This window comes from Talpa europaea (assembly GCF_964194135.1).
Source record: "Talpa europaea genome assembly, chromosome: 11".
NCBI classification, from domain to species: domain Eukaryota; kingdom Metazoa; phylum Chordata; class Mammalia; order Eulipotyphla; family Talpidae; genus Talpa; species Talpa europaea.
In genome coordinates this window covers 55,112,827-55,126,862 of record NC_140078.1, presented here as the reverse complement: position 1 = coordinate 55,126,862, position 14,036 = coordinate 55,112,827, and positions in this window count along the sequence as shown.

The following is a 14,036-nucleotide window of genomic DNA, read 5'->3' as shown; positions in this document are numbered from 1 at the left end:
AGATTTGGGGATTGGGGGAATACTTTTTGTCTGCACCATTGGCCTTTTTTATTTTTCAAATTGGTTACAGTTTCCCTTTTTGCCCAAGCTGATTTACATAGAACACAAGAAAAGAAGTCCAGGACCTCACTGCCATGTTTTTCCTTGAGTCCTATAGCCTGTCTGCCTTTTCTCCATCTGAGTCCTCTGCTAGGTGAATTATGTATTTTGTCCAAGTATTTTTGTTGCGATTAGCAGAAGTAAAATGGAATGTGCCTTGTGCAGAATCAGAGTGGCTGTACCTTTTTGAAAGTTATTTAGGATTTCTGCTATTTTACTCTTAGGAATAAGTCTGTGATTCATATTTTGCTAGTGTTACTTGACCCCTGAACTTTTTAATTTCCTATAAATAGAAATCTTGAGTCGAATCTTAAGAGCCTTCTAAGGCTTTTAATATGCAGTATGTATAATGTAGCCCTATAGTCCTACAACTCTTGCAAGATACTCTTTATATTGATCAAACTTAAATATAAGACTATTCAGTCTCAACTGTGATAAAAAACTACAAACCACAAGCCCATATATATCATTTATAAATTATACCTTTTTCACTTTTGTATTGAGGTATATATCTTTTGCCTACTAACTTGTAAAACTGTAAATATGTGGGTAGTAGTATTTTCTATGCCACATAAGCTGTGGATATTCTTCCCACTTTGACCTTTAGTTTATGTGGTTTTGGCATGTACAAGGTTTTGCTTTTCAGGTAGTCAAATCTATCAGTTTTTACAAATATTTTCTTGTTGAATAGATCCTGATTAGACTCTTGAGTGTAAACTGATTCCACTCACCTCCTGACTATTTTCTGCATTCAAGATGTTAGGAGAGAAAGGAAAAATCAACATAGCTTTCTGTAAACCACAGGAAAATGAACGCAGTAACAAACAGGGAGGGTATTCTGTATTAATCTTTTGTGAAATAAGAGCCCTCCAAAACATTTAAACCATTTTTACTTTACACTCTGACCACAACTCAAGTGCATACATCACCAAATCTGAACCATCTGCACTGATTTTCTACAGGCAAAGTCCTTTTCTCTTGAGAATATCAGACATAGCATCTTGTACAGATTCCCTGCCCTATTCCCACCCTTTGTGCTCTAGTAGTGATTCAGGAAGGACAGTGATTGCAATAGCATATGGCAGCATCAAATACTGATTTTTCTGACTTACACAATTTTAAGAGTTGTCACTAACTTTTGCTCCAACTGAGACTTAGTGGTTTTACTCCAGCTACTTTACTGTGGCATTAAGAATCACTTTCAGTCCTCTCTCAGATAGGTGGCACTCATAAATATTTAAATATTCCAACGTATTGTCCTGGTTCCTATTTCAACCTGTGCCCCCAACTGAGCTGACCTAAGCAGTCCACTCTATTGATTTGTGTGTGTGTTTAAAACTATGGATTATTTTGTTTTCTCTTTGGTTCTTGCAATGCCAAAATAGCGAGGACTGATTTTTAATTTCTATGATGTCTTTGAATAGTCTATAAAACACTGAATGTTGAACTCAATGTAATGTAACATAGCAAGGATGAAGGAGCAGATACCCAAACTGAACTACCGAGAGTAGGATTTCGGATTTGGAAGTAGAGGATGTTCATTTGCTTGCTTCGATTCCTTGAACATTAATTACAGTTACTCGATTAATAATTCAGAGTCCTGAACTATTTTGATAACTCCTCATTAAGTGAATCAAAGCTGAGAATTAAAGGATGGGTCAGGGACCCTATCCACAAAGAGCGAAGACCCAAGTGAATGACATGAAAGAAGTGTCATTTACATTCCTAACATGTAAGCAGCCTATGAATATTGATAGCACCAAATAGGCGAGAAAAAGACTGAAGTATGAGCTCACAGAGCCTGCCTTTGTTCACAGCCCAAAATCAATACTACAAACACTACCCAATATGCTTCAGTAACTGTTCATCAATTATTTACTGGGCTCTTTTGTTCAAAGTTTCTGTTTACAAGATTACTTTGTAACTTGAAGTGATTGTTTCCTTCCCACATGACTGTTGGTCAGGGCTTGAGTTTTTTTAGGAGATACACTTGAAAGAATGGTGTTTGTGTGTATATGCTGGGGCTGTCATGAAGATGCAAGTTCAAGTCAGGATACCTATACAGTATGTCTTTCTTTCCAGTGGAGATCAGACTTCTACTAAGAGGGAGAATAGGCCCAAGACATTGCCCTGCCCATGAAGATAACACAAGCATTTTCAATATTATGCCAACCTGAAATCCAAAGTCAAAGGCAAGCAATATTCCTTGAGTTGTTTTCCTAATTTGTCTTGCTTTGTGTTCTCAAAGTTCTGCTTTGGAAATGAGAAAGCACTTCAGTTTACCTGGTCCCAATTGTCTTAAATCTTAAGTCTCCATTTTAAGATTAGGACCTGCTCCGTGGTTCTATTTGTAAAAGGTGAGCTGGATGATAGATTTATAAAAAAGACACAACTATATCAAGAGCTTATTTTTTGCTTAGCACCATGCTAGTAAGTTCTTGATATAATATTCTTATAAAAAATACTAGTGTGAAGTGAATGCATATTCCCATTTTATAGATAACTGAAATTGAGATTGTAAAGCTTTGAGAGGTAACTAACAAAGCTAATATTCAAACTTTGGCTTGTTTGCCTCTAGCACCTGAACTTCTTGCCACTATCTTTTTAAAAATATTTTATTTATCTTCTGACATCTTTGTTAATTTGTGGATAGTATTGATTTCTTCCCTCCAGTGTGGTCTCTGTAGTTATCACACCACCCCAGCACCTTGCTATCACCATATATTGTTCCAGTGAACTGATAAAAATCATCACATTCTTCCATTGTGTAGAATAGAAATTGGCCAACTTTTCTGTAATGGGTCAACCAATAAATATTTTAGGTTTTGTAAGCCACATGGGTCTGTGGCAATTAATGTGCTCTTGTAGTGCAAAAGCAGTCATAGGTGATACAAGTAAATGAATGATATCACTGTCTGCCAAGAAATCTTTGTTTACCAAAACATTCAATTTGGGTTTGACCTGTGGGCTTTAGTGTTCTGGGTCCAAGTGTAGAAGAACTCACAGCCTGTAGGTAAAACTCAATAATGCTTTGCCTATTTCAGAGAGACCCTAATTGCTAATCATTGAACTAGCATTTCATTCGTCCTTCATTAGTGAGTTCCTAAAAGCCCACTAAAAAGTATTTTGAGCAGCAGTATTTTCTAATACTGGAGAATTTCATTTTGGTGAGGCTTTTTTTTTTTTTTAATTCTCAATCTTGTGCACAACAAACTTTCCCCTAAAAAATTCTATAGTGTGGGCAAAAATTAAAATGAGAGGAGGTGGCCAACTCATCACAGCATTGGATTAGAGAACAAACTATTTTCAAAGAACAAGCTGTCTTCTCTTACACCCAATAGTGTTGATATGCGAGAATAAGGGTGCAGTGTTTCTGCCTTATCACCTCCACAAAACCTTGAAATGCATCTAACATGTTGAGGCTGCATTTCCCCTCAGACAGATCTGCCCAAAAGTTAACTGGAGGACTGGAGTCCTGCCAGTATACAGAGTGGCCAACACACCCTTCATCTGATAGTCCCAGTGGAACTACTGGTTAGGCCGGTATTTTCAATATTATCCCAGATCAACAGTCTTTTATATAAATAGAAAACTATGGCTACTCTATTAAACTCAAGTAGAAATTCAGCTGTAAATATCTTACCCTAAAAATATTAGCTGCGTGATCTTTTTCAACAAGGTAATGTAAGACTGTGCCCAACACCTAGTCTTTGCCACTACAAAATCTGATAAAGTATGGCCAAATACTATCCAGACTCTAAGGACTGCCCATCCTCCTGACACCTAGAACACAGAATACTAGATACTCAAAGTACTCAAAAGTAAATACCTTATTTTATTTTTCATGATTCCTCATTGTATAATTTCAAAAAGTAATTAGTGTGAATTTGGGCAAGTTTAATTTTATGGAGCCCAAAATTGCCCTTTATAAAACAGAAATAGTCATAAAGACCCCCAAGTTGAATAAAAATGGATTAGTGTATACGGTAACATACTTTCCCAACAATTCAGCTGGGGGGGGGCGGTTGGGAAATCCATTATGCGTTTACAGAACATTTCCAATTTTCCAAGAGTAGATGCTGAAAGTATAAATGGTTTAGAGCAGCATTCTGGACCTAAGGGAGAACTCTAGAATTTAGGAGGTTGCTGGTTCCTTTGGCATCTGTCTAGGCTGAGTCTGAAGTCCAGATGTTCAGGCTGACTGAGTCCACAGTCTATAAAAGATTGAGGGTTTCTCAGCTATGGAGGGTACATGTGGGACAGTTTGAGGGCCTGATGCTGACATGACTAGTATCCTCAAAATTCCCTCGGTATCTTCTGCTTTAAATTCAGTAAAATGCAGATAATTTTCCTATCTATTTCCCTACAGGAAAGGAGTAGGAATGGTACTATTAAAGCTTCCCAAAAAAAGTCCCATTATAGGGCTAACTTTTAAACTAAGTAAAAAATAGACTTTGAGGCAATAATGGATGAAATGGCAGCTTTGATACCTGCCATTTTCTGAAATGGACAATTTATTCCCTGGAAGTAGTTTACACCTTAGAAATGTACCTCAAGGTGAAGCAGTGTCATTTTCACTTGCTCTTATTTGTGTTAAAATTATTTGGGAGAAGAAACAAAATAACCATCTATATAAATGTTCCAACTTTGCTACATAGTGAACTTCCCCCCAAATTAAATATTATTCCTTTAAAAGTTGTTTTCACATGTACACTTAAAATGGAAAGCCTGGGATGTTAATACATTCTTAAGACATAAAATAATCACAGAAACATATATGCCATCAGCAGAGTGAATTTTTTTTTATTTTATATGAGAGTAACAATTCTAGTAAGTATTGAAGTCAAACAAAACTTTGCAAACAGATGAGCATCATTTCCATTTTTCTGCAAGAATAAAATCAAACAGATGTATTTGTTGTTAGAAACAGTATTATAGTATTATTTTCTCCTGTAATTGTGTAAGGACAGTGATAGTAGTGCAGAAAGTATGTTTTTGGCATTTCTTAATATATAAAAATCTATCCCACATTATTACAGTATTATGTGTTTTAATAACATTAAGCATTTTAAAAATCTGGGTCAGTTGCTTTTTATCTATAATGTTTCTGCGTGACAGCATCTGAGAAATTATAAAGACGCATCTGCTCAAAATCATTAAACTGAGATAAAATGACTCAGATTCAGTACACTTAAAGAAATAAAATGACTGAAAAATAAGTAGGGAAAGAGCTAGACTGAGAAGAAATCATTTTTGGTCTAAAATTTGTGCATTTAAAGACTCCTGTTCAGGAGTTAACAAAAACTGGTTAAAAGGTATCACCCTTGATCATTTGATATTTTAAATGATTTATCTATAAGATTACACAGAATCCACAAGACTTCCAAAGGTTTTATTTGTTTGTGAACATGTCATGATTGAGCTTTGGTTATAAAATACTGCAGTTGATACGTTTTCATAAACACTCTGTTGAAAGAGAGCACTTAAGTTAAAATGCTTCCATTTGATTTTTGCTAACCTGACAGTAAACTTAAAATTTTAAACCCTCAGAAGCAAAGATACAAATGCACACACAATAACCCCAGAAAGTTCTTTTATAAGCCTTCAAGGTTTATAAAATTGTCTTCATCACTTAATGACAGCTCATTAATCTACATCTGCAACTATGTTTTGCCAAAATGTTTTGTTATTTAGACTCACCTCAAACCATTCTAATGCAATGACTAATGAAAATCTTCAGAAGAGGAACAGAATGAGGACCCTGTGAAACATCTGTCCATATTCCTTGGTAAAGGCAAAAAGAAACTGAAGACGAAATACTTCTTGAGTGGCAATCCATTTTAAAGTGTCCAGTTTGTTCTTCCAGGGTTTTAGAGGTATGTTCCTGGGGAATCCAGATAGGATATCAATTTGGCAGCCTGTGGCTATAATTCAATGTAATAAAATCATGAAGCAGAGAGGGCAATTAAGTGAATGTCACTCCTCACAGCACGCATACGCAAATGTGATGTTGCTGAAATTCAAGACCATTTCTCACATCTTGGCCAGGAAAATAATCCAAGCAAGGGAGCTGTTCTTCCTGTTGCTCCTTCAGAACTGAAGCACACCTCTCTCTCTTTCTCTCTCTCTGCTACCGTGTCACCTAAAAAAAAAAATCAAATAAGTGAGCATTGAATATCCACCAAAGATAAACCTTCCGTCTACTGAATCTATATGGCCCTGCATGCATTGTTTGCAGTTTAGCAGCTTGTACCTTTATCCGTAACTGGCTTCCCCAAATCAACTGTTCAAATCAATTTCTTCTTTACATTTCTTGCTTTTGGGTTACAGAGAAAACATGCATGAAGGTTTTCACAACATGGTATAAAATGTCCTTAGGATTTTTCTGACTCCACAAAATACAATCACATTAGGTTCATTTATGCTCTATCAAGTTAACCCATGCACACTTTGTTACATGCAGCACATTTTCCCCCCAGATGTTTGCTGATTAAAATCACTGTATGCCAAGATCAAACCATCAAACCATCACTTTGTTACTTTTTAATATAGTTAACTTTAATTTTAAAGATAGGTTATTTTATAAAAGTGCCACATTTATTTTAAAAAATGCATCCATCTGAAAGTTTGCAGATTTTTTTCCCATTATTTTATTTTTTTAAAGATTTATTTATTTGTTTATACAAGCACTGGGTAGAGTCAGAAGCACGGGAGGGTGAGAGAATTCACCAGAGCCAGGAACAGAACAGGCAGACTGATGAGGTACACTGCTGAAGGGAACAGCGGCTGGCAGGAGAGGTCTGCACGCCGTGTGGGACCCTCGCCAGTGGGCCAGGGATCGAACTGGTGCTGCAGAGGCTGCGGGCAGTTTCTCAGCCCAGCGCTCAACCACTGCGCCACTGGGGAGGCCCCTTTCCCATTTTTAAACACCCTGACTCACTTATGATGTAAGAAAATAGGCCAACGGTTTCCATAGTTTGATTTGAAATTTTCTGGTTAGGTAAGAAATTTTACAGATTAGATAACCAGTATACCATCCTGGGAAAAATAATAAAAACATGAGTCTTTAACATGTCTAGACCATGACAATATTTTCAAGGTAAATTATGTCATTGGATGACATAGTCACCGTGCCTGGTGTTTAGATCCAATGAGGTATTTATTCAAATCTCAGATTTGCTATTAACTGACATAGTCTTTAATATTTTATAACTGCTGTTTTGTTTGTGCTGGGGAGATCACAGCAAATGAAACAAAACCCCTGTCTGCATGGAGCTTACCTAGAGTAGACGATAGATAAGTACTATCTTAAGCTGTGCAGGCCATAAAGTCGCTGTCACATTACTTAACTCTGCCTTTATACCACAAAAGTAGTCATAGAAAATACGATATGTAAACTATATCTGCAGGCATGGAAATTTGGACTTCATGTCACTTAAGTTCTAATTTTCTTTCAATTTTTTTTCCACATTTAAAATGCAAAATCTCCTCTTAGCTCATGGGCCATATAAAAACAGGCCAAAAGTTGTTTGGTCTCTCACCACTGATGGCCAGCTGCTATTCTAAAAGAGGAACACTGGATAAATAGTGTGTCAGAAGGTGATAGTTCTAAGAAGAAAAGTGAAGTAATATAATGGAGACAAGAATAAAGAGGAAGAATAGTAGCAGGCTGCTGTTTTAGAGGATTGTCAGGCAGGGAGCTACTGAGGAGACTTGAGGAGTATGGAAAGGGAGCCCCGATTCTCCAAGGGAAGAATTTTCCAGAGAAAGGAGCAAATGCAAGAGGGCTTTGAGCCCTAAGTGGTCTTTCTCTGGCTGATGAGGTGAGGAATTCGGGGCCAGACTATCCAAGGGATCACTGTGGCTGAAGTGAAGGCAGCAGAACTGTGACAAATGGGATAAAGCACGTGGAGAGAAGTATCAAGGGCAACTCCAAGGTCTTTGGCTTGAGAAACCTGACATTGGATTTAGTCACTTTTTGAGATAGTAGGACTCTTTGCCTAAGTTTGTTCATCCACTAAGTGGAAAATAGCACCTGGGCCCTTCAGTGGTGGTGAGGAGTGAGTTACACATGTGAGTAAAATCATATGGCCCTATGTCCTTCATGTAGTTAGCACTCAGATTACTGTCATGTTAGCTGTTTCTGGACCTGTGAAACATCTCTATAAATCCAAGTGTTTTAGCCATGTTTCAATCTGCTTCTAGGATGTCGTTCCCAAAGCATTGCATTTAATTAAGGAAGCGCATTCTCATGTCTAGCTTATTTTTAATCCTATCTGAACTGAAACCTGAATAAGATACTTTGGGATTTATTTTCCTTAAAAAATTTTATTCCTGATTATACAGGGAACTTTCATTGTTACATAAGAATTCTGGTCACTAGGAATCTGCTGACATGTCATTATTAGTATCTGTCTCATGTGACAGGATGCTCTAAGCAAATTTAAGCTCTGGTGATAGGGATCAGGGAAGGCAAGTCTTCAGAGTAAAGGCACCATCTCAGCTTGACCTTGAAAATCAAGTGCAATTTTACATGAGTGAGGGGCTGAAGAGACAAGGGACTATGGGAGTGCATGCCTCACTGCCAAGATGCATACATTGTATTTTCCATCAGTCACCATTGGACAGCATGAATTGAAATGCCTGATACCTTTCAAATAAATGAGGAAAGAAGGGAAAGTTTCTAGACGAAATCCAAGGAAGATCAATGAAATTTTAGATCTGATTGTTAGTTGATTTTTTTTTAATTGAAGCAACACTGGTTAACAAAATAATACATGTTACATGTACAGGCTCACACTCATGTGCATAATAGCCCAGCACATCCACCACCAAAGTCCCGATGACCCGCCACCACATTCCATCCAACCCTCTCCAACATCTGTTCACATCCCCTTCCCCTCTGGTAACCTCAGTTCTATTGTCAGAATGCAAGAGTTAGATTTTGTTTTATGGTTTTTTTTTCTTTTTACCTCACATTGGGGTGAAATCATATATTTGTCTTTCATTTCTGACTTTTTTTCGCTAGGCATAATCTCTTCATTCTACCCATATTGACACAACAGGTTAAGATTGTATATTTTTTTATGGAGTTAGTATTTCATTGTGTTAATAGTCCACATCTTCTTTTTCTATTCATCCATCGGGGGGACAGAGGTTGTTTCCAAATCTTTGCTATCATAAATAATGCTGTGGTGAACATAGTGGTGCATCTATCTCTTAGAATTAGTGGACTTTGTATTTTTTCAGGTAAATACCCAGAAATAGGATAACTAGATCTTAAGGAATTTTTCTGCCTCTCCATACCTTCCACATTGGCTGCAGCAATTGACATTCCCACCAACAATATATAAGGGTTCCCATCCGTTCACATCCTCTGGTATAAGAACCATTCTGCCAGCTATGAGGTGATGTCTCAATGTTTTTTCAATTTGCATTTTCCTAATAATAAGAAATGATGAACATCTTATGTTCTTAGTGGTCATCTGAACATCGTCTTTGGAGATGACTATACAGACTTTCTGTCCATTTTTAAGACTAGGTTGTTTGTTATTGCTGAGTTTTATGAGTTCTTTGTATATTTTGGATACTAACCCCTTGTTGACGTATGATGTGCAAGTTAAGTATTATTGGCTCATATCCAAGTCTTTAATCCATTTTGAATTAATTTTTGTGCAGGATGTAAAATAGTGGTCTAGTTTCATTCTTTGGTATGTGGTTGTCCAGTTTTCCTAACGCCATTTGTTGAAGACATTTTCCTTTCTCCACTGTATGTGTTTGGTTCCTTCGTTGTAAATTAAGTCCATATAGGTGTGGGTTTATTTCTAGACTCTCAATTCTTTTCCATTGGTCTGTGTGTTTATTTTAATTCCAAAAATAGAGTGTTTGAGGTGCTATCATTTGGTAGTATAGTGTTTCTTTTGTCTCAGGGTTGCTCTCTCTAATTGGGGACATCTAGGGTTCCATTCAAATTTTAGTATTGTTTGTTCTATTTCCTTGAATAATGCCATTGGAATTTTGATAAGGAATGCGTTCAATCTTCATATAGCTTTAAGTATGATGGCCACTTTAACCATGTTAATTCTCCCAATCAATGAGCACAGAATATATTTCTATTTCTCTGCATGTCTTGTATTTCTTTTTTATTTATTATACAAGCACTGGGTACAGTCAGAAGCACAGGAGGGTGAGAGACTTCACCAGAGCCAGAGCAGGGAACAGAAAGGCAGACTGATGAAATACACTGCTGAGGGGGCGCAGCAGGCGTGGCAGGAAAGGTCTGTCACACCATGTGGGACCCTCGCTGGTGGCTGGAGATCCAACCGGCACTGCAGAGGCTGAAGGCAGCTTCACAGGCCAGCTCTCAACCCCTGTGCCACGTGGGGAGGCCCTGTCTTGTATTTCTTTTAATAGTGTCTTATAGTTTTTACCTCCTTTGTTAATTTTATTCCTATTTAATTCATTTTGAGGTGACTGTAAATTGGCTATCTAAACAATTTTCTTCTGTGTTTGCATATAGAAATACAACAGAATTTTGTATATTTTGTAGCCTACAACTTTAGTGATTTACTTAGTAGCTTTTTAGTGCAGTCTTCGAAGTTTTTTGTGTATGATCATCTTACCTGTAAATAGCAGTTGTTTTACTTCTTTCCCAACTTAAATATCATTTTTCTTTTTCTTGACTAATTGCTCTAAGACTTACGTTATTATGTTTAATAATAGTGGTGAGAGTGGATATCCTTGTCTTGTTCCTAATCTTAGAAGAAAAGCTTTTAGTTTTTCACCAGGGTGTAATGTTAGCTGTGGGTGTGTCATATATGACCTTTATCAACTTAAGATGTTCTTATAATGCCATTGGCAGGTAGTATCACAAAGAGAAATTGGACCTTTTCAAGTACTTTCTCTGCATCTATAAATATAATCATATGATTTTTATATTTCCTTTCACTGATGTGGTGAATTATACTGATTTGTCTATGTCGAACCATTCTGTATCCCTAGGGTCACAATGTATGATCTTTTTTTTTTTATAATTTTATTTTTATATTCCCCATACAATTGCAACCCCCCCATTCTGACCCCAATCCCTCCCCTCCCGCCCCCCACCCCCCAAAAAGTGTCTCTGGTTCATAGTTTTTTGTTGATTTTGATTTTCACTTTCTTATAGTTATTCATTTTCCTGGTCCCTTATTTAAGTTTTCTAGATTCCTACTATGAGTGAGACCATCCGGTATTTTTCTTTTTCTTTTTGGCTTATTTCACTGAGCATGATCCCTTCCAGTGCCATCCATGTTGTTGCAAATTGCATGCGTTTATCTTTTTTGAATGCTGAGTAATAGTCCATGGTATATATGAACCACATCTTCTTGATCCAGTCATCTATTTTTGGGCATTTGGGCTGTTTCCAGAGCTTAGCTATTGTAAACAGTGCTGCTATAAATATAGGGGTGCAGGTGCTCTTTGGAATTGATGTTTCTGTGTCCTTTGGGTAAATACCTAGGAGTGGAATTGCTGGATCATATGGAAGCTCTATGTTTAGTAGGTCAAGAAATCTCCACACAGCTCTCCATAGTGGTTGGAGTGTTTGCACTCCCACCAACAGTGCAGGAGAGTTCCTTTTTCTCCACAACCTCGCCAACATTTGTTGTTGCTAGTTTTTTTAATATGTGCCATTCTCACTGGTGTAAGATGGTATCTCATGGTAGTTTTGATTTGCATTTCCCTGATTACAAGTGATGTTGAATATTTTTTCATATGCCTGTTGGCCATTTGCATTTCCTCTTCAGAGAAGTTTCTTTTTAGCTCTTCTGCCCATTTTTTGACTGGATTATTTTCTTTGTTGTTGTTGAGTCTCATCAGCTCTTTGCAGATTTTTGTGATCAGTCCTTTATCATTAGTGTTGGGTGCAAAAATGTTCTCCCAGTCAGTGGGGTTTCTCTTTGTTTTTGTTATTGTCTCTTTTGCTGTGCAGAAGCTCTTTAATTTGATGTAGTCCCAGCTGTTGATCTTTGCCTTCACTATCACTGCTTTGGGTGATGTGTCTGTAAAGATGTCTTTGATGTGCAGATCACGTAGTGTTTTGCCTATATTTCCTTCTATATATTTTATGGTTTCAGGTCTTATGTCTAGTTCTTTAATCCATTTTGAGTTGATTTTTGTGTATGGTGTGAGGTAGTGGTCAAGCTTCATTCTTTTGCATGTAGTTTTCCCAGCACCATTTATTGAACACACTTTCTTTGCTCCAATGCATAGTCTTTGCTCCTTTGTCAAAGATTAGTTGACCATAAATCTGTGGGTTTATTTCTGGATTTTCTATTCGATTCCATTGGTCTGTATGTCTGTTCTTGTTCCAATGCCATGCAGTTTTGATGATTATGGCTTTGTAGTATAGTTTGAAGTCTGGCAGTGTGATGCCTCCATTCCCTTCTTTCTTTTTCAGGAGAGCTTTGGCAATTCGGAGTTTTTTGTGATTCCATATGAATTTCATCAATAATTGTTCTATTTCTTTGAAGAATGTCATTGAAATTTTGATTGGAATAGCACTGAATCTGTATATTGCTTTTGGTAGGATGGCCATTTTAATAATGTTTATTCTTCCAATCCATGAGCAGGGGATATCTTTCCATTTCTTTGTGTCTTCTTCTATTTCTTTTAACAGTGTTTTATAGTTTTCTTTGTATAGGTCCTTTACCTCTTTTGTTAGATTTATTCCCAAATATTTGATTTTTTTTGTTTCAATAATAAAAGGGATGGTTTTTTTGATTTCTTCTTCAGATTTATTGTTTGTGTATAGGAAGGCTACTGACTTTTGTGTGTTGATTTTGTATCCTGCCACTTTACTGAACTGATTGATGAGTTGAATTAGTTTTTCTGTGTTTTTGGGGTTCTCTATGTATATTATCATATCATCTGCAAATAGTGATAGTTTGACTTCTTCTTTTCCTATTTGGATTCCTTGGATGTCTTTCTCTTGTCTTAATGCTCTGGCTAGGACTTCCAGTATTATATTGAAAAGCAGTGGTGAGAGTGGGCATCCTTGTTTTGTTCCAGATCTTAATGGAATTGCTTTCAGCTTTTCACCATTGAGCATGAAACTGGCTGTTGGCTTCTCATAAATGGCCTTTGTGATGTTGAGGTATGTTCCTTGTATCCCAAGAATTTCAAGGGCTTTTATCATGAATGGGTGTTGCACTTTGTCGAAAGCTTTCTCAGCATCTATTGATATTATCATATGGTTTTTATATTTCTTTTTGTTGATGTGTTGGATAACGTTGATTGATTTTCGGATGTTAAACCATCCTTGTGTCCCTGGAATGAATCCTACTTGGTCGTGGTGAATTATCTTACGGATACATTGTTGGATTCTGACAGCTAAAATTTTGTTGAGGATTTTTGCATCAGTGTTCATTAGGGAGATTGGCCTGTAGTTTTCCTTTTTTGTGTTGTCCTTATTTGGTTTTGGTATTAGTGTAATGTTGGCTTCATAGAACGTGTTTGGTATTGTCTCTTCTCAATTTTTTGGAAGAGTTTGTGAAGGATAGGCACCTATTCATCTCTGAATGTTTGGTAGAATTCGTTTGTAAATCCATCAGGTCCTGGGCTTTTGTTTCACAATGTATGATCTTTTAATGTATTGTTGAATATTGTTTGCTAAATTTTGTACAAGATTTTTGTATTAGTTTTCATAAGGGATAATGGTCTCTAGTTTCCTTTTTTTTTTTTTTTTTTAATGGTGTCCTTGTCTGCTTCTAGTGTCTGGGTAATGTTGATCTTACAAAGTGTAATTGGAAGTGCTTGACAAGGATAGCTTGAAGGTTTATTAGAACTCACTAGTGAAACCATTTGGCTCTGGGCTTATTTTTAGGGAGACTCTTGATTACTGTTTGAATTTCTTTGCTTGTGATTGCTCTGTAAAGGTTTTCTGTTTCTCCCTGCTT